Below are 19,108 nucleotides of genomic sequence, written 5' to 3' on the forward strand. Positions count from 1 at the left end.
GCATTCCTGTGTCTTGTTAAATGTTACTGTATGCTTCCTATCAGTACCTATATTGTTTCCAGGTGTTCTATTCCATTTGCCAGCTTTGGGAACAGAAGGTTGATAAGGTTCTGAGTAAGGTGGGAGGTGAGTGTATGATTGTTTACTTATTTCTTTTCATTATCTGCCACATCATCAGAACTAGAACGGTGATTTGCAGAGTAGGCCTCTAATAAACATGATGTAAAAGAATGAATATTCCCCCATGTTATCCCGGGAATACCTTAGTCCCTCCCCTCCCACCCTTCCTTTTTAATCAGCTTTACTCGGGAAGGTTATGGCCAGCCTGATTCAGTGAAGTCTTTATAGAGAGTATGGTTCTGTTACTTTAAAGAATAACACAAATTAAAAATGAAATAGGATGTTACAATTTATTGTAACATTACATCATAAGCCTGCATTACATCATATGTCATAAACATTCATGTCCTTTAGTCATAAGAATTTCTTGCTGAAAACAAATTGAAGGCATTTTTAAAGAATGAAACAGTGCAAACAACGTTACAAAGTTAGCTGAGGTCACAGAAGGATTCTAGAAGAAGTGAGTTCTTAGTGGATGTCTGTGTGATGGATAAATAAATGTTAACCAAGAGTAATAGAAAAGGTGCATTTTTATGGCAAGGAGAACATCCATGCAGGAAGACTGGCATGTACAAGAGCCAAAAAGTAAGAGAGAACAGGTTGTTTGGGGAAATTAAAAGTAATTCTGTCATTTAAGATATCAAAGCATGTATCTTAAGCATGTAAAAAGGAAAAACCACCATTACTTATTTTTCCACCTTTTTATCTGAGGCATTTGTTTTGGCATGATTTTGAAAACTAAAATGACAAATCCTGTCATTGTAGTTAAAGTTTTCATTAAAAATCAGTTTGACTACCGTATGCCCATGGAAAAATAATTCAAACCATGTACGAGCCTTGATTTTTATCCATATGTTCCTATTTATTGAAACATTTTTTTTCTCCTTTGAAAGTAAACAACAGAAAAAATTCTTAACTCTCAGGCAATCCTTCCTGTATATTATTTTTAGATTCTAGCTGTGGGTCATGGAAAATTACAAGCATTTCCAAGTATTTGAATAGTTACACTGAAAAGCATGGGTAAGCACGAGATTAGTAATGAAAGCTTGTCTTTACTTGTTAGGTATTATCAATATTACATGCCAATACTTGGTTTGTGATGCATGAAAAAGGATTGCTATACTTTTTTGTTATTGAGCAGGTGTAGAATTGTGCAGATAGGCGTAAAGGATCCACCCCTGGCAAATCGGGAGTCATTTTGAGTCACTCGGGTCATTAGGATTATTTATTCTAACTTAAGTTGGAAAGATAAACTTCTGCCCAAGGGGAAGGTATTTTCATTCTTCTGCCTCCTTTCTTTCAAATGAGTATTTTTCTCATTTGAACCAGAATTTTGCCAGTTGAGACCAGATAAACAAATCATCTATCTCTAAGAGACTATGAACATTTCTTTGATGTCAGGCCATCAGATTGAAGTTTCTCGTAGGAGCAGAACATCTGGGGATTAGTAACACCTGGTTTAGCCTTCAGGGGACTTGGGGGGGATTTCAGTAGCAACCTATCAAAATTCAACTATTTAAATAAAGTATAGACTGTCTTACAAGGCAGTCTTAGATGGGGTAAAGCTAACTATAAGGAATCAAAAACTGAACCTTTTTCCTGAAATGGTCTTTATGTTGCTCTGACCCACTTAGGGTCCAGACTATCCCCAGTATAAAAACAGGCTGTGTTATAAAAATCCAGGTATAAAACAATCTCTTGTATCTTATAAATATACATTTAAGTCTCCGTGATTGTTAGGTGCTTTTGCTTTTTTCACAGTACTCCAAAAACTGTTACCTTCCCCCCTCCCCCAGATGGTCTGAGAGGATCAAATGTGTAACATATTTTGAAGGGTCTGGCACTGCTGTGTTTTATGCATAGTGGTTTGGAGCTCAGACTGGACTGTAATCCAGAATATGGCAGAGTATAGTAATGATCAAATAAAAGAATCTCACTACTACATATAGTGAAAGAAATTAGTTCAGAATTGAATTCTGAGTCTCAGAGTGACATCTTTGATCTCCACAGGCCTGTCAGCAGAAGTGGGAACTCCCCCTCAACTCCTGCTGGTTGGCTTTGCTCATGGAAATGCTCAAGGAACTTGGTTGTGGCAGAAACTCTACACAGAATGGGCTTAGGGGTAGGATTGGGGACCTGGAGTAGAATCATGGGGTTCAGCTGTGGAATTGGGGGGTGGGATAAATTGAAAGGAGCTGAGTATTAGAGGTGGGTAAAGAGAATTGAGTGGGAGGATTGAGACACTGAGAAATAGAAACGCTGCTGGAATGTTTACCCTTCCTTCTTGTCTTCTTTCTCTTTCTCTTCTCCCTTAACATCCCATAACTGTGTAGTACAGTCTGCACCTATATTAGAATAAGGTAATAAAACTGTGGTGTGGTATAGCCGCAAACAAATGACCTTTTATTGAAGTACAGAATTCTTCACAGTTTGAACAGAGTGGGAGCCTCTGGTTAAGGAGAATGAGTAGGGCAAAGAATGGCCCCTTAGAGCCTTTGTTTAAGCACCTAAGATTGAGGTTGAGCCATAGAGGTTGTGGATTCTCTTCTGCTTAGACAGGATCTGCCTAGACTTGAGCAAGCTGGAAATTTGGAAGGGGTAGGGGTTTCTTAGGGAAATCTGGGGAATTCTTGAAGACACCATGCCAGGATACTTATAAAAGGGTATATTTGTCAAGGACTGAATGCAGTATAAAAAAGAAATCAGTAGCTTTCTTCTTTATTTGTTCAAAAATACCACTCTTCTGCAAAATAGGATGGAAGACTTTAACAATGTCATTAATTCAGAGCTGACTCATTCAAGTTTAGCAGTCGTTTGAACGAGTATGACATGATTCTTAGCAAGCAAAAAAGTTTGAATGAAGTAAATGCTAAATATGGGATTTGCGATGTTTTCAACCATTGTGCATTGTAGGTTCTGGTGAACTATAAATTTTTATTAAGTTTATCATTTTATTTTGATTCTTAGTCATTCATTTCAAATATCACTTGCCCAGTTTTTTTTAACAGCAACAAAAAAATTATTTAGCAACCTGCTCCTCTGCTATATAGATGTAATATAAAAATAAGCATTCCTTATGTGCAGATGGCATGAAGTAGGTATGGCCCAGTAGACAACTATGCTTACTCTTTAATTACTGCCAGAAAGAAGGGCTATGTTTCTCATTTTTTAGATCTCTGCCACTTCTTCTGACAGTCTTTTCCTCACCACCTTATCTAAAGTAGTTTCTCCTTTTCCAGTTGCTTTACCTTCCACACCTGGTGGTGTGATTGTGAGGAAAAACTTGGACTCTGAATCCAGATGGCTGGGATTCAAGTCTTTGCTCTACCACTAAGTGTCTAAGTGACTTTGGTCCTCATCTCTTCATTTGTACAATAGAACCACTTCATAGGGTGGGTTAATTCCAGCTATACTTAAAAGCAGTGCTGTAGTGCCTAGTCAGAGCTGTTTAAGTGATAGCTATGATTATTATCCCCATTGTTATTATTCCTTTATAGCATTTTATATTCTCTTCAACTATTTTGAGTTATTTGTTGATGTGATTACTGTCTTCCTGCCCCTATTAGGAAGTGAGCTCCTAAGGGTAGCACCTTATCTTCTTTCTGGTTTACCTTGGTCCCTTGAGGTCCTTGTATAGCCCCTGCCCATTATAGGCTCTCAATAAATATTGGTTCTAAGAATGAATGAACAGCCTAACAACCTTTAGAGCGAAAGGTTCTAAACCAAAACCAGATTGGTTTTTAGATGTTGACAAGTTTTACATTTTTCAGCTAATACTCCCATCTTTCACTACCTAGGCATCTAGTTCATCATTGATTTATCTTAGTGTTATTTCAGGAAGTTCCATTTCTCAACGCCTAAAAGGTCTGTTGTGTGACCTTAGTGAGATTTTTTTTCTTTTTAATTAATGAGGTTGGGTGAGTATTTGGTTGTGCCTACTTTAGAATTTTTCCAAACCAAATAATGGTAACCGTATTCTGTGGATTAGATCTTGAAGCCTTTACTGATTATTTATCTCTAATATACAGATGACTCCCTAGTACTTTCTGAGATGAATTTTCACCTGCTTAGGATTATTCCTTTGGCTCCCTTGAGGAGAGCTGGGTGACCTTATTGTCAAGGTTCCTCATTTTTTAAAATAACATTATTGAGTTATAAGTGATATACAATAAGCTGCACATATTTAAAGTATACAATTTGATGAGGTGTTATTTGCTGTTTTCAACTTTTAGGAGCAAACCACAGGCAATTCTTGGGAGATGTTTCCACAGCTAGGGAAGAGAATTAAGTGTTATCAGCCTTAACGGGGAAAAATCATATGTGCCGGTCTCAGAAAGCACAAGTGGCCTTAAGGATAGGAGTGCTAGCTTTCTCTTCTACAGAGTCAGGGAATTGGGAGATATCATCTGTGCTCCAGGAAATAAGAGGTAGAGATTTAGGTACATAGTTAGAGTTGACAAGGTGACTGACCCTTGAAGGAGCTCAGAATAGCAATAACTTTCTTTCTTAACGTAAAGCCTTTGCTCTAGAGAATAATAAGAGCAGAAGACCAAAATAATAGTCTTTTTTATTAGAGAGAGTTAGAGAAATGAGAGAGGGGAATGTGGGGAGGGGCAGAGGGAGAGGGAAAGAAAGAATCTTAAGTAGTCTCCTGACCCAGTGCATGAGCCCAACCTGGGGCTCCATCTCATAACCCTAAGATCATGACCTGAACCAAAATAAAGAGTCAGACGCTTAACAGACTGAGCCACCTAGGTACCTCCAAAATAGTAGTTCTTGATTATTAATCTTGACTTAATAATCAGAGTTGATTGAGCAGTTTAAGAAAATATTGTATCATCTGTCTTTTTCAGTGTATTCTTTTCCTTTAAAATTACAAAGTAAAATGTTCAATTAATTGAAAATTTTGTTTAAGATTTTATTTATTTATTTGACAGAGAGAGAGAGAACAAGGAGGGAGAGCTGCAGGCAGAGGGAGAGGGAGAAGCAGGGAGGGCTCAGCAGGGAGCCCAATGGCGGGCTCAATCCCAGGACCTTGAGATCATGATCTGAGCTGAAGGCAGATGCTTAACTGACTGAGCCACTCAGGCACCCCTGAAATCATTTTTAATAAAAGAAATGTAGGAAAATTGGGGGGAGGTTGGAGAAAATAACTATATTGCTTCACATCCAGATTTCCCCTTTAATTCTGAAGTAAATTAATTTTTATAAAAGAAACTTAGAGAAATTGTTAGAAAGAGAGGAAGAATTACTATGTTGTTTACCACACTCTTCCTTCAGTTCTGAAGTAAATTAATTTTTACAAATGAAATTTAGAGATATTGTTGAGAAATCAATAAGGGAGAATTATTCTGTTGCTTAGCATCATACTTTTGTCGATAGAGAAATGCAGCAAGACTGAAGGGCACACCGGAGGCTTTTATTTGGGGTCTGAGAACTGCAATTCAAGAGACACAGATTCGAGGAGGAATTGAAAATGTGTTCCAAAGTGGGGAGAAAAGAGAAGGGCTTTTAAATGCAAGAGGGGATTTCCAGTAAAGCCACATAAATTGTTTGTCAAGATTTATGATTGGTGCTGACAGGTTGAAGCTATTCTTATCTGTACATGATTGGTTGCTAAGGGCTATCACTAAGCAAAAAGTCCATTTGTAAGTAGAAGAAGAAAGTTCATTTCTCTTGAAATGGCAGAGTTGCAGCTGGTGCCCCAGGATGCTTGTGGTTTGGCAGTGACCTATATTTTAAAGCTTACCTTTTCTTTCAGGTGGGGACATGCAATAAGCCTTGCTTCCTTAATGGCCTCCTGGCTCCATTTTAAATAGCTCTCCTAGCAAGCCTGACTCCATTTTGATGCTTCTTTCACATTTCTCCCCTTTGATTGAAATCTTTCCTTGGAAGGATTTGGTGATCAACTAGTAGGTCATCCAACATTAGTATAGGCATCCTCAGCTCTAGGAAGGCTCATTCTTAGAAAGTCACATCCCACAGAGGAAGGAAAGTAGAGGTAGGGTGATTGGTATGTTTGAGGAGAGCTTATGGCCACATTTGCACAACAGGGAGGTTTTCAGGAGACAAGGCTTAGGCATTGTCCTCACTTCAGCAGTTTATCAAATTTATGATAGGAGTATCAAGAAGTCCAAGTGAGTAAGCTTGGCCTATCATTTGGAGTTTTCGAGCAATAATTTTGGTTTCCTGAATCATGGTATAACATTGAGAAAGGCAAAGAGTTAATAATTGCAGTAAAACAAAGAACTAATAGATTAATAAAACAATGACTAATATTATTTGTCATCCCTTTCTTAGGATGGTCCCCATCCTAGTTGGAAACCAGCTGAATAAATATGGAAATCTAAGGTTAAACCAGCTTGTTATTCCAGGGGAATGAGTTCCTTTTAGGGATTTGGTGAGTTTGAAAAGCTTAGTTGAATCCAGGTGCAACAGGAAGTGTTTGTGATAGCACAAACCCCTCCTTGGGCATTCAGTAGGTAGTCTAAAGCTATGTGGTTGTCAAGGACCACCCAGGAAGGAAAATCTAAAGATTTCTTTTGAGCCCTAATGACTCTAGCAGTTGATCTGCCCATTCTTTTTATAGTTTGGGATAGGTGTCATATCATGTATTTGTTCCATGCAGTTCCTGTCCCAGCCAGGAGCTAAAAATTCCACCAAACTGGGCTGTTTCTGAAGGGTTGACCCCTCCAGGGAGGTCACAGGCTTGGGAGTGGCCACACCTGTTGTGCTCATATACAGAGGGCTCTTCATCAGGGTAATCCTCAATTATATTAAGGACTCTCTTTTGTCTTCCTGGTTTCTGGGAACCTTGAGTTATTAATTTAAGAATTGTGAGTGGAGTTGTTAAATAACCGGAGACATTGTCCAGGGAGTCTCCAACTATCTAAACAATCGAATGTCTATGGTTTATTTTTATATGCACAGACAAATATGTGTCCTGAAGGTACACAAAGTACACCTGCCAGTGTCTGGTTATTTATAGATTCGTTTACCAGTATGGAAGAGGGCATATGATCAAACCAGGAATCTGTATGTAGGTTAACATAATTATTTTTTCAGGCATTGAGTGGCTTGTTTGCCCAGCCTGTAGATCTCATTTCTAGTTGGGAGAAGGTGTTAAACAGAGGGCCAGGGCAAGATATACTAGGAGGATATTTATTGTTGAGTGAAACCATTGATAAAGGAGAGTTCATGGATATTATAGGTACTTCTTCAGATAGGAGGAACCTCAAAGCATGGGGGATTTGTTTTGCCTGGCAGCAGAACTATCTTGACATGATAAGAGGAGCTTGAAGATGTTGTTCGATTTGTGGTGCAATTCAGAAGGGATGAAAAATTACTGACAGGTATAACAAAGGGATCAGCTGTTATACCATGGTTGGTAAGGGGCTGATGATGACATATCCAGCAATCAGGTAAGTTTCTTGCTTTGGCCATAGTATGGGATAACCAAACAAAGGTAATTTTATGCCAAGTTTCCCTGTGGGCTGAGGACAAAATGAGTAGGATTAGGGGAATCATCTTTGGATATAGTAAAATCAGAGCTCTTTAAACAGAGTTAAACAATTAAAACCAGGAGGAATAAGAAGAAATTAAGCAGAGTGCAGTTATTGCTGTAAAAAGGAGTGGGGTACCAAATATTTCATGAATGTTCATTGGCTAAAGAGTTTAATATACAGGCCTGGTCCAGATTCTTGGAAAGCAGTCTACGTCAAGTGTCATTTGCTTCTAATCCTGGCTGGGTGGTCTTCAAGGTGGTCTTGTGTTCTCTGGAGACTTTTAATTTGAGGTCTCCAAAGGCTGGGGATGACCATTCGGGACTTGAGGCCCTTTTGAAATTAATCCATGAGTCATTACCCTTGGGTTTAGCATCACAAAGATTGGTTAATAATTTGGTATGGTCCTTTCTATTGGAGCTGTAAGGTATCTTCGTGGAGATGATGTTTCCAATAAACATAATCACCAAGTTGGAGGTCATGGTAATGTATGTCTTTTTCTCCTGGGAGCATGCTGTGAAAAGATTGCTCTATGAGCTATACGTTAATTTTGAGGGCTTTTATGAGTTCCTTGCAGTAGATTAAAAGCTCTTCTTTTAACAGAAGTGGTTTGTACATTCCATCATCTAGCCTCATAGGTCTGCCAGTGATCATTTCAAAGAGTGACAACCTGCTTTTTTCCTGTAGGTGTGGACCTAAAGTTGAGTGGCTATTTAAAGGATTCTGTGCGTTTTGCCAATTGATTTTTTATAATCCTATTTGTACAGTCCACCAGTCCTGAGGACTGGGCATGGTAAGCTCACAATGAAAGTGTAGGATGGGCCAGATTTTACAGATTGAATTACCTGACCAGTGAAATGGAAACCTCTGTCATTATGGAGCTCTGAGGGAATTCCCCAAGCAAAAATACTTTTTTTCTAATAATATTTTGCCTACTGATGAGGCGTGGCTCTGTGGCATGGAAATGCTTCTACCCAGTGAGAAAGTATACAGATGATTACCAGTACAAATTTGTATCCCTAAGAAGGCAGCAACTGGATGAGGTCTATTTGCCATAAAACAAAGGGACCTAAGGGAAAATGTCCCATAGAGGTATGAATGAGTTTTCTAGGGTTATGTTTCAGACAAATTTGACATTTCTGGTATACTTGGGAAGGAGCTTTGAGATATGGCTTCCAGTAGCACTGTTTTCCCCACAAGATCATTATGTCAGTGTTCCAATCAGTTAAGTCGTGGGTATATTAATTGTTAATACAGGGAGGACTGGCCATCTATTTGGACCTACCCATAAATTGTTTTTTGGTTTATTTTATTTTTTAAAAAAGATTTATTTATTTGAGAGAGAGATAGTGAGAGAGAGCACGAGCAGAGGGGGAGAGGGAGAAGTGGGCTCCCTACTTCCCAGGGCCCTGGGATCATGACCTGAGCCGAAGGCAGACACTTAACAACTGAGCCACCCAGGTGCCCTGCTTTTTGGTTTAAATTTGCATTCTTGTTCAACACATTTTTTCTTATTTTGTTGGGCAGCCAAATGTGCTGTCAGAAGGTCCATCATATCAATAAAGGACTCAGCCAAGGTTAAGGATGTCCTGATTATATTAGGGGGTGAATTGAGGGCTGCTTTCTTGGCAGCTGCATCAGCCAAATGCTTTCTCTTACTTTCTTCTGTATTTGCCATGGAGTGTGTAGGAGTTTTTATAGGCTAGAAGTTTAGGTAATTGAATGGCTTCTTAATGGTTTAAAACACAAGTGCTATTTTTTTTTTTTTATCTTCTGTCCAGAGGAGGTCAGAAAACCTCTTTGTTTCCAAAGTATTACAAAGTCATGGGTAACACCAAAGGCATATTGACTGTCAGTATAAATATTGGCAGTTTTATTTTTGACTAAGACACAAGCTCAAGCTAATGCATGAAGTTGTGCCTGTTGGGTGGAAGTTGCTTGGGGCATTGAGTCAGCTTCAGTTGTTCCATTTAAGGAAACAATTATGTAACCAGCCTGATATTGACTTGTTTCATCTTTTAGGTAGGATCCATCAGGAAACCATATTAATTCAGTATTTTCAAGAGGGCTTTCCGGTAAATCAATTCAAGGAGTCAGCAGTTGGTTTGTCAGTGTCCATCATGAGGAAGTTCATTTGTAGGCAAAGGAAGAATAGCAGTGTTTCATGTATTGTAGCAAGCAATAGTAATATACAAAGGGGATAGTAAAAAAAATTCATAGGAGGTTAGTCTGCTTGTGGATGGATGTTGAGTGTGATGGGACTTAAGCAGGGCTTCTGCCCAGTGAGGTGTATGTAGTCAGTGGTGAACTACTATTTCTTCTACATGTGGTAAAAGGTTAGTGGTGGCAGCAGTTGCTTGCATGCATGTCAGGTTATGAAGGGAATATAAAGGCTGAGCCATAGCAGAGAAATTTAGAATACAATTTCTACAATATCCTACCAACCCTAAAAATTCTCTGAGTTGTCTTTGGAAAAGTCAAGATAGCTTGAATTCTATTGGGATCCAGAGAAGGCTATGGTTAGTGATCAAATGTCCCAGATACTTAACTTGGGATTTACAGAATTGAAGGTTTTCTTTAGATACTTTGTGTCCCCTTTTTTGCTAGTTCCTGAAGGAGGTGGAGACTGTTTTTGAGAGATGCCTCTCCAGAAGTTGAACACAGAAGTCAGGTACGTATTGTAGAAGGGAGGATTGATACGGGAACTCTTTATTGGTGATGTCTGTCTTTAAGTTTTGAGAAAAGTAGGTTGGACTCTCAGTGTAACCCTGAGATATTACTGTCCAAGTGTATTGTTGTCCTCTCAAATGAAAGCAAATAGGAACTGGCTTCTGGAATTGATAGGAATACTGAAAAGGCACTACAGAAATATATAACTGTAAAGAATTTACTCTCTGGTGGTATGGCTTAGAGCAAGGTGGGAGGATTAGGCACAACTGGGTGTGGAGGTATAACTGTGTTGCTTATTGCTCTCAGATCTTGGACAAACCTCCATCCCCTTCCATGAGGTTTTTGGACAGGATAGGAGTGTTTCAAGGACTTGTATGAGAAACAGTGAGACTTTGCTTAACGTATTCCTCGATAATGGGCTTAATTCCTTGAGTAGCCTCTGCATTTAATTGGTGAATATTAGGCAGGGGGTTATTTTCATCAGTTTATATTTTTATTGGTAGTACCCAATGAATACAGCCAATATCAGTTACATTTTTAGGCCATAATTCAGGTAGAATGAGGACTGAGTGTGGCTCCAGTGTCTCTTACAGCTTTAGTTACCTCATTCCCAATGGGTAAGTCTATTTTCCCCAAGGAGTTAGTCAAAAGCATGGGGAAAATCCCCTTTTGATCCTTGGAGCATCCCTATTGTTGGGAGTATTTAGGTTGGAATCCCCGGGAGGAAATACGGTTTCAGAGGCTATTGGTTTTATAGGAGCCTCTTACGTGGTAAACAAAACTTTTTCCAGTGTCTGGGCTTTTTATAGTCGTAGCAGATGCCTTTAAGGGATGGCTTGCCTGGTAGATTTTGGAAGGCAAGTTTGGTTGTTAAGTGTTGTGTTTGTAAGATCATTATTTGGGTGGCTTGAATCTGGGTACTTAAAACTTGGGTGGCTTTTTTCTTTGGATCATCTGGCTAATTGTTCAGGCAGGTTGACTAGCCTGTGAGGATCCATAGTGGCTCAGTTAAGCTGCTTAGGTTAAACAAGTGTGCTTAGTTAGTTCTTCATTGAACCTGTTCAGGAAGGTTGAGTTAAAAAGGGTGGACATTTCATAATTAATTGAATCTAGACAAGAATATTGTTTTTAGATTCTCTCAGGGAGAGTAATCATAAACATCTTCATTAGGTTTTGAGAACATTGTTGAATCTTTTTCCGATCAGTAGTTTTAGGAAAGAGTTTAGGAATCTCATTATAAAGTTTTTTTGCTAGTTTGAGAACATTCAATTGGTCACTTGCTCTCCACTTACTGAAATTCTCAAGAGGATTTTTCTAATTTACTATGTCCATCCATTCTTTAGCTCTACCTTCACCAATGAGCATGTGAAATCAGTTGGTAAAGACTGGAGTAACCTAGCTGATAAGTTTGCATCGCTAGGTTAAATTCCTTCGCAAAGCTTATAGGATTATATTTAGGATCCAGGAACTCTTTAGTAATAGCTCAGAGTTCTGGTTTTGTCCAAGGAGTAGAGGTCACAGATGGGGGGTCCCTGAACCACCTTCATTAGGTTTAACCTCAAAGGGAGTGGCAAAAGCTGGTGGCTCAGGATCTGAGTCATTATTGCAAGGAAGTTCAGCTAGTGAAGGATAGAGAGGTGTGGTGGGCAAGCAGGAGGAGGAGCAGAGGGAATACAAGCAGAGACAACAGATGAGGCTTTGGAAGACTCCTCCAGTTTAGAAAGTCTCTGAGACAGCTCAGAATTAGCCTTGGTTAATTTCAAGTTAGCATTCCGCAAGGAAGCAGTTTTGGAAGTAATTATGCATTGAGAGGCCTTGAAATATCAATGAAAATAAGCTTCCCACTTAGGCTGTTTTATCTTAAACCTCTTTCAGTTGGCTGCACAGATAAACCAATTTAGGAATTTCAGAAAAGCCCCAGTAGGCCAGTTCAATTGTAAGTTATCCTGAGTAATAGCCGGTCAGCATGACAAACATTTGCAGGACAAAGTTCCATATTTTTTTATATATAAAGCCAGCAAGAGTTCCAGAAAGAGACTGAGCTACCCATTTTAACAGTGTGTGTGCTCACCGGAGACAAAACAGGAAATCTTACGAAGGCTGGCAACATAGACACCCAAACAGAGCCTGAACCTTAACTGAGTTGGGAGGTTCTGGACCAAGAGGACCATTACTGCAGCCCGCAAACACTGAGGAGATGACAGAGCACGGTGGGCTCTTGTGGGGCATGAAAATGTATTTTGAAGTGGGGAGAAAAGGAGAGGGCTTTTAAAGGCAAAGTGAGGATTTCCAGTAGAGCCACAAAAATTGTCAAGAATTATAACTGATGCTGAAAAACTGAAGCTATTCTTATCTCTATATGATTAGTTGCTAAAGGCTATCACTAACAAAAGGTCTAAAAGAAAAATGTTCATTTCTCTTGAATGGCAGAGTTGCAGCTGATGCTCCAGGATGCTTATGGTTTGGCAGTGACCTATATTTTAAAGTTCGTCTTTTCTTTCAGGTGGGGTTATGCATGAGCCTTGCTTCCTTAATGGCATCCTGGCGCCATTTTAAATAGCTCTCCTAGCAATACCTGCTTCGTTTTGATGTTTCCTTCACACTTTTAATTTTTAATTCTGATAACGGAACACATTGGAGTAATATCTTTTTTTTTTTTTTAGCACTGTGGGCTCTGTCTCATTGTGCATGTTTTCTTACCAACTTGATACAATAATTGTTGTCTAGGGAAAAAACAAAAACAAAAATAATTGTTGCCCTTTGTTCTGCCACAATGATAGAGGGGAAAATGAGCACTGGTTTCTGAATTTCTAAGGGCAAAGGAGGGTCTCCTCTGGAGTCCAAGAAAAACTGCTTAATATAGGTGGCTAGAGGCAACTTAACTAGACTCAGTCTGACAAAGAGGCCTTTAAATTAGATAAAGAACTTAATATTTAAGACAGTTTATGCTCCATCTATTATTCAGCAGCCTCTTTCTAATTTAAGAGTTTCCTTTTTGTTTTCTATCAGGAAAACACTCAGGGAGCTGAGATTCTAAAGATCAGTTTATGTTTATTGAATTCTCACTGCATAAATGGACAGTTTCCAGTACTCTGAGTAGCTTTAAAGAACATAAAAATGCAGGTCTCCTGTAGTGCCTTCATCAGAGGCTGAGGATAATGACCAACTTATGTCTAACATCCACAATGATTCCGCATGGGACCCTCAAATTACTTAGCCTGGCCACATCCCCCTAGACATACCCAGGGCCCTTGCTAAGTTGATCTACTGATTGTTCCTGGAAAGCATGCCTAAGAATTGCTGCTTTTACAGCTCATCTGGGATATTTCTTTGTCCAACTATCTGTAGAAAGTTGACTCTTTCTTCAAGGTCCAGATGAATACTGTCATTTCTCTTGAAGTCCTTCTTTTCTAATTCTCCTCTGCAGAAATAGAACAGAACAGAACAGCCTCCTCCTTGTTTCGAACTTTTAGGATACTCAATTTGTACCATTATAGATCTGGCACATGCTAAGAGTATAATTACATGTGTAGATGATTTAATGTTTTCCTGTGAGTCCTTGGGAGCCACATCTTACCTAAAGAATATTTTTAATGATTTTATTTCAGTAATATAATCACATTGTGGGAAAGTTGGAAAGGAAACAACCCTTAGTCCCCTCACATATAATTTTGATAAATACCTTTCCATTTTTTCCCCTTATGCTTTAATGATACTACACACAGGATTTTGCCATTCTCTACATTATTATAGTACTACTAATCATCAGGTTTTTTGACTACATAAACATTCTGGTAGCTAAAATCATAATATAGTTAATTTTTTCCCCTCTTTTAAGCTGGTTAAGTGTCTTGTTTAGGGACACACAGCCAGTAATTGAGAAGTGAATTGTGGTCTCTATTCTGTCCATTGCTGCCCCACACTTCTGCCCTGCACTAGCCTTCCAGCACCTGTAATACTAGTGTTCCTAATACTGGTACAGAACCACTGTTATTAGCAAGCTTTGCTTAAAAAGTATTTAGGACATTTTGATTTTTCATCAAGAATAATGATGGCTTTTCAAATTCTAACACCTAAAAGGTTAATTTTCAGAAATGACTCATTTTTCAACAGTTTCAAATACCTGAGGTTGCCTTTTTTAAAAGAAAAACCACAAGTTAATTAAAACCATCATACTTTAAGGCCTTTTAAATGTTATTATTATTTATTAAAGTTTTACTGTATTACTGTACACATCCTAAATTTGTAAGTCACTAACGCTTTAAGAAGCAAAATAGATTGATTTTAATTAACCAAGGGTTAAGTCCTTTCTTGTATCCTGAAGAAGATTGAATGAATGTTCTATATTCTTCTGCACATTTGTGTGTGTGTGTGGCGTGTAAGTGGCATGAACAGAAGCATCCTGATTATTAAACCACTGGGAACAAGCTTCTCTAAAATGAAATCGAGTGTATTTCTAGAAAACTTTTTCTAAGTGTTATAAAACAGTATTCCTTTTAAAAATAGTGTTTAATGGATGCCTGTGAAGGCGTCTGCCTTCAGCTCAGGTCATGATCCTGGGGTCCTGGGATTGAGCCCTGCATCGAGCTTCCTGCTCTGCGGGGAGTCTGCTTCTCTCTCTCTCTCTTTCTTTCTCTGTCTCTCATGAATAAATAAATAAAATCTTTTAAAAAAACAGTGTTTAGCGGCACTGTACCTATTAGGCTTCACGTGTGTGAAGCAAAAATTTCTCTATATGCTGAGAAGGAAGATCTTAAACAAAAGTGCAAAGTCATGATGGTCAGTATTCTCAGTATTTTTCTGTGTAAGATTCCTTCTTGGTGATTAGCCTTCCTCCCTACCCCTTCTCACCTCCCACTGCTTCATACATTCATACACACACACACACACACACACACACACACACACATGCGCACACACACACACTTCAGGTACACGCAGGAGAAATATTTGTTCACTGGTTTATTAACTGATTACGTTATCACTGTGGAATTTTTGTCCGTGTGTCATTTGACATTGACAGATTTTTACTTAGAAATTAATGACAATTGTATATTCTTAACCTCCTGATACATATTCCAGATGTAGTATTACAACATCTGGTAATGAGGTCCTTGAAAATGAAATGTGTCATTGGATTGTATCCTTTTGGTTTATAGACATTTCTTATTTGTGGTGTGCTTTTGGTGAACAAATACCAAATAGAGACACACACAAACCTAGTGTATTAGAGTCATAAGCACAGAGAACTGAACTGAGCCCAACTTTTAAATTATCCATTGGTCTCTCTCTCTCTCCTTGGCCTCATGATAAGATTATAGATCTGTGGTTCAGAAATAACAGGTATGACTGCCTCTTTAGCATTAACCTTCAGGGTAGAGCTTTCCTCTCTCTCTAAATCCTTCTGCATATGTGCTGCTCACATTCCCCCCTTCTCATCTTCGTGGGTGAAGTGTTTCTCTTCCTTGGCAGTTTCTCTCTCCTCCTCCCAGGAACTTGGTCACATCATGTACATTTTTCTGTTTTGCATTTTAGTTATTTGCTTTCCCCTCTGTCTCCCCCTTAATGTAGGAAAATGAGTAGCTTTTTGCTCACCTCAAAACTCTTTTCCTTGACTGCATTCCCTTCAAGTTATGGTTCTACCTCTTTCCTTCCTTTCCCTGCCAAAAGTCTCCCAAGAATCACTTAACACCTGCTCAGTGCCTGTTTTCTGATCACCTGCAATTAGCCTTTGGCTCTTCAGTCCCTGAAACTGCCCTCCCAGCTGCCAACTAATTGCCTTTTCTGAGCTCTAATTTGTTGTTTTATCCTTCCAGTGACATCTACCACTTTTTTCTTTTCTTCCCCACCCCCCCCCATGGTATTAACCATCACAACCACCATTCTTAATCTTCCTGAAACTCCTTGCCTTTTTCATTTCTGGGGTATTGGTTGGTTGGTTGGTCTGGGAAACTTTGCAAGGTCCTTCTGTAGCCTGAAATGCTGAGTGCCTTTTGCTTTTCCTCCTACCTTTGCCATCTCCCGTACTTTTTCTTCCCTAGGTCAGAGAACGCCAACTAGTGTGACCCCACAGGACTTTCATGCTTGGTTTGCAGAGTGGGTTTAATTCTTAAAATACAAAAATCAGGAGATTTTATATAGGCCTAAATTTCTAGCTTTCCTTAAAAAAAAAAAAAAATCAGCTGACACCAGCAAGCAGCTGCCTTTTGAGAGAGGACCCACACTCCCCAGTGCACCAGAGTCCATTGTTTCCTATTGGTTTCTGTCTGGCCTTCACTCATTGACCTCACCTGCCCTAGCTCTGTTGACATGTGAATTTTGCACCTCCTACTCTTAATATTAGAAATCCATCATGCTATTTCCAAGGTCTCTTTCCTCACAAGTCAGAGGGGGCGTGTCTGTTTGCCTCCCTTTCCCCTAAACAGTACTGTGCCAGGCTTATAATAGTCACTCAAAAAAAAAAAAAAAAAAAAACACAAAACTGAATGAGCTCCATTAGGTTGATTGTGGTTACCGTGGATCTGAGGGCTCTAGCTTGACAAAGAGGTCTCTGCCTCTGAGTATTTTGAATGGGATATTTTTGTTTTGGGTTGAGAAGAGGTATCAGTACTTTATATAGGAATAAAACTTTACAGATCATTAAGTCCAACTTCATGTTAAATATAGCACATAGGAGACACAAGATAAAGTGACTTGCCTAGGGCAACAGAGCAAGTGAAGGATCAGCTGGGATCCCTCTGTGAATAGTGAGAATAACTCACATTCATATAGAGCTTTGCGGGTTACAGAGCACTTAACCTGTACTCATTTTTACCGGGGGTATGCAGACTGATTTTACCTTCCCCATTTTATACAACTAAGGAAACTGAAGCCATAGGATTTAAATGGTCTACCCAAGGTTACTTGGCCAGTGAGGAGAGACCTGACTCCAACCCAGACCTTTCAACTTTATGTTCCCAGCTTTTCCTATGGTTTTCTGGAATGATCCTTTATTCAGCTCACTAAGCTAAAATTCTTTTTAGGCTTTCAATGAAGTGAACACTCCCTTTGTCCTTTATATTTCAGAATCAGAAACCTGAAAAAGGAAATTCTAGTTTATTCATTTTTTAACAGTTGGGGCCAGTAGAGGTGAAGATGATGAAAATAAGCAAGAAACTAAGTAGCTGATGTCTCACCTTCCTAACCTAGTACAGTGGGGCAGTTACTTTGAAAATCCTTTTCCCTTGGTAGGACATCATGAAGGTTGTATTGAGTCTGTGTTCCTCACCACCCTGCTGCGTGAAGGAGTAACACATGTTACTAGCGAACTGTTTCAGGGCCCAGGAGGCTTCAGGAATGTGGGCCAAGAGAGGTCAGGGGAGAAGTTTCAGTCCTCCTTTCTCAGTTCAGCAAATTCATTGTGCTTAATGAGCCTCAAGAGACAGCCACCTTGGGTGCAGCTCCTCTCCCCTCAGAAATCCCTGAGAGTCTAGAGCTGTGCTATTATGTACGTATAGCTACTGAGCACTTGAAATGTGCTCATCCACATTGGGATGTGCTGTAAGTATACAATACGCACTAGATTTAAAAAAAATGTAACTATTTCAGCAATTTTTTTATTTTTAAAATTTTTATTTTATTTTCTAAGTATTTTATTTATTTTAGAGAGAGTGCATGCAAGAGAGAGAGGAGGAGCAGAGGGAAAGGGACAAGCAGACTCCATGCATGGGGCTCTATCCCATGACCCTGAGATCATGACTTGAGCTGAAATCAAGAGTCAGAGGCTCACCTGACTGAGCTACCCAGACACCCCTATTTTAGTAATTTTTTTATGTTGATTACATGTTGAGTGATAATATCTTCGATAAATTGGATTAAAAAGGATATATTATTAAAATAATTTTACCTATTTCTTATCTTTTTAAATGTGGCTATGAAAATTTTAAAATTATACACGTAGCTCATATTATACTTCAGTTGGACAGTGCTGGTGTAGAGAGCTTGATAGTTCTAAGAGAGTGACATTTTTATTCTTTCAACAAATATTTACAGAGTCCTAAAAGGAGCTGTTGGCTGAGGGAGGCCTTGAGATCAATTTAGAAAGATTCCTTAGTAATCCCTTCAGTCTTCCTAATTATTCCTTTTTTGTGGGGGAGTCTTCTATTATAAATGAAGACTGAGTTTGCTTTTGTATTTGATCCAAATACAAAAGCAAATATCTTGTTACCTAAATGCAGGGAAGAATAAAAGACTAATGGAAATACAAATTCCTCATTAACATATGTAAAAACATTTTGCAAAGGAGTATAACATGAGACAAAATATTTTTGTTTCTGCTAAGAGGAAGCAAATGGCATGAATTTAGATTCTGTAGCATTTGTTCACTGGTATTATTTAAAGTGTCTAACTCTCTGGGGAAGGAACACTGGACCTAACAATGCAGAACACTGAAGTATCTTTTTAAAACATGGCTTTATGAAGGTGCATTTCAAACCAATGAGGAAAAGGTGTACTGTTAGGTAACAGTGATGGGTCCGCTCCTGAGCCATGTGGAAAAAACATGGTGCTATCCTCACCTTACTCTTTACACAAAGGTACACATGGTTTGAAGACTGAGATGTAAAAAGAAAGAAAGAAAAAAAGGAAGGAAGGAAAGAAGGAGCCATAAAAATACTAGGAAAAAATTATTTTCTTTTTTAAAATAATGGGATACAATTTATAAAGCATAGTAAATTGAGGGGCGCCTGGCTGGCCAGTCAGTGGAGCATCCGATTCTTAATCTCAGGGTTGTGAGTCTGAGCCCCATATTGGGTGCAGAGACTACTTAAAAATAAAAT

At 38.9% G+C, this 19,108-nt stretch overlaps 1 protein-coding gene across 2 annotated transcripts in view; it reads left to right on the forward strand.

Annotated features, from left to right (window-relative positions):
• The window catches only part of SH3RF1 (SH3 domain containing ring finger 1), a 178,225-nt gene that overhangs the window by 114,225 nt on the left and 44,892 nt on the right, over positions 1-19,108 (forward strand). The gene's annotated exons all lie outside the window — the stretch shown is intronic.

This window comes from Eumetopias jubatus, unplaced genomic scaffold (assembly GCF_037043125.1).
Source record: "Eumetopias jubatus isolate StellerSeaLion01/CBP00866 unplaced genomic scaffold, mEumJub1_p1.0 scaffold_2, whole genome shotgun sequence".
Taxonomy (NCBI): Eukaryota; Metazoa; Chordata; class Mammalia; order Carnivora; family Otariidae; genus Eumetopias; species Eumetopias jubatus.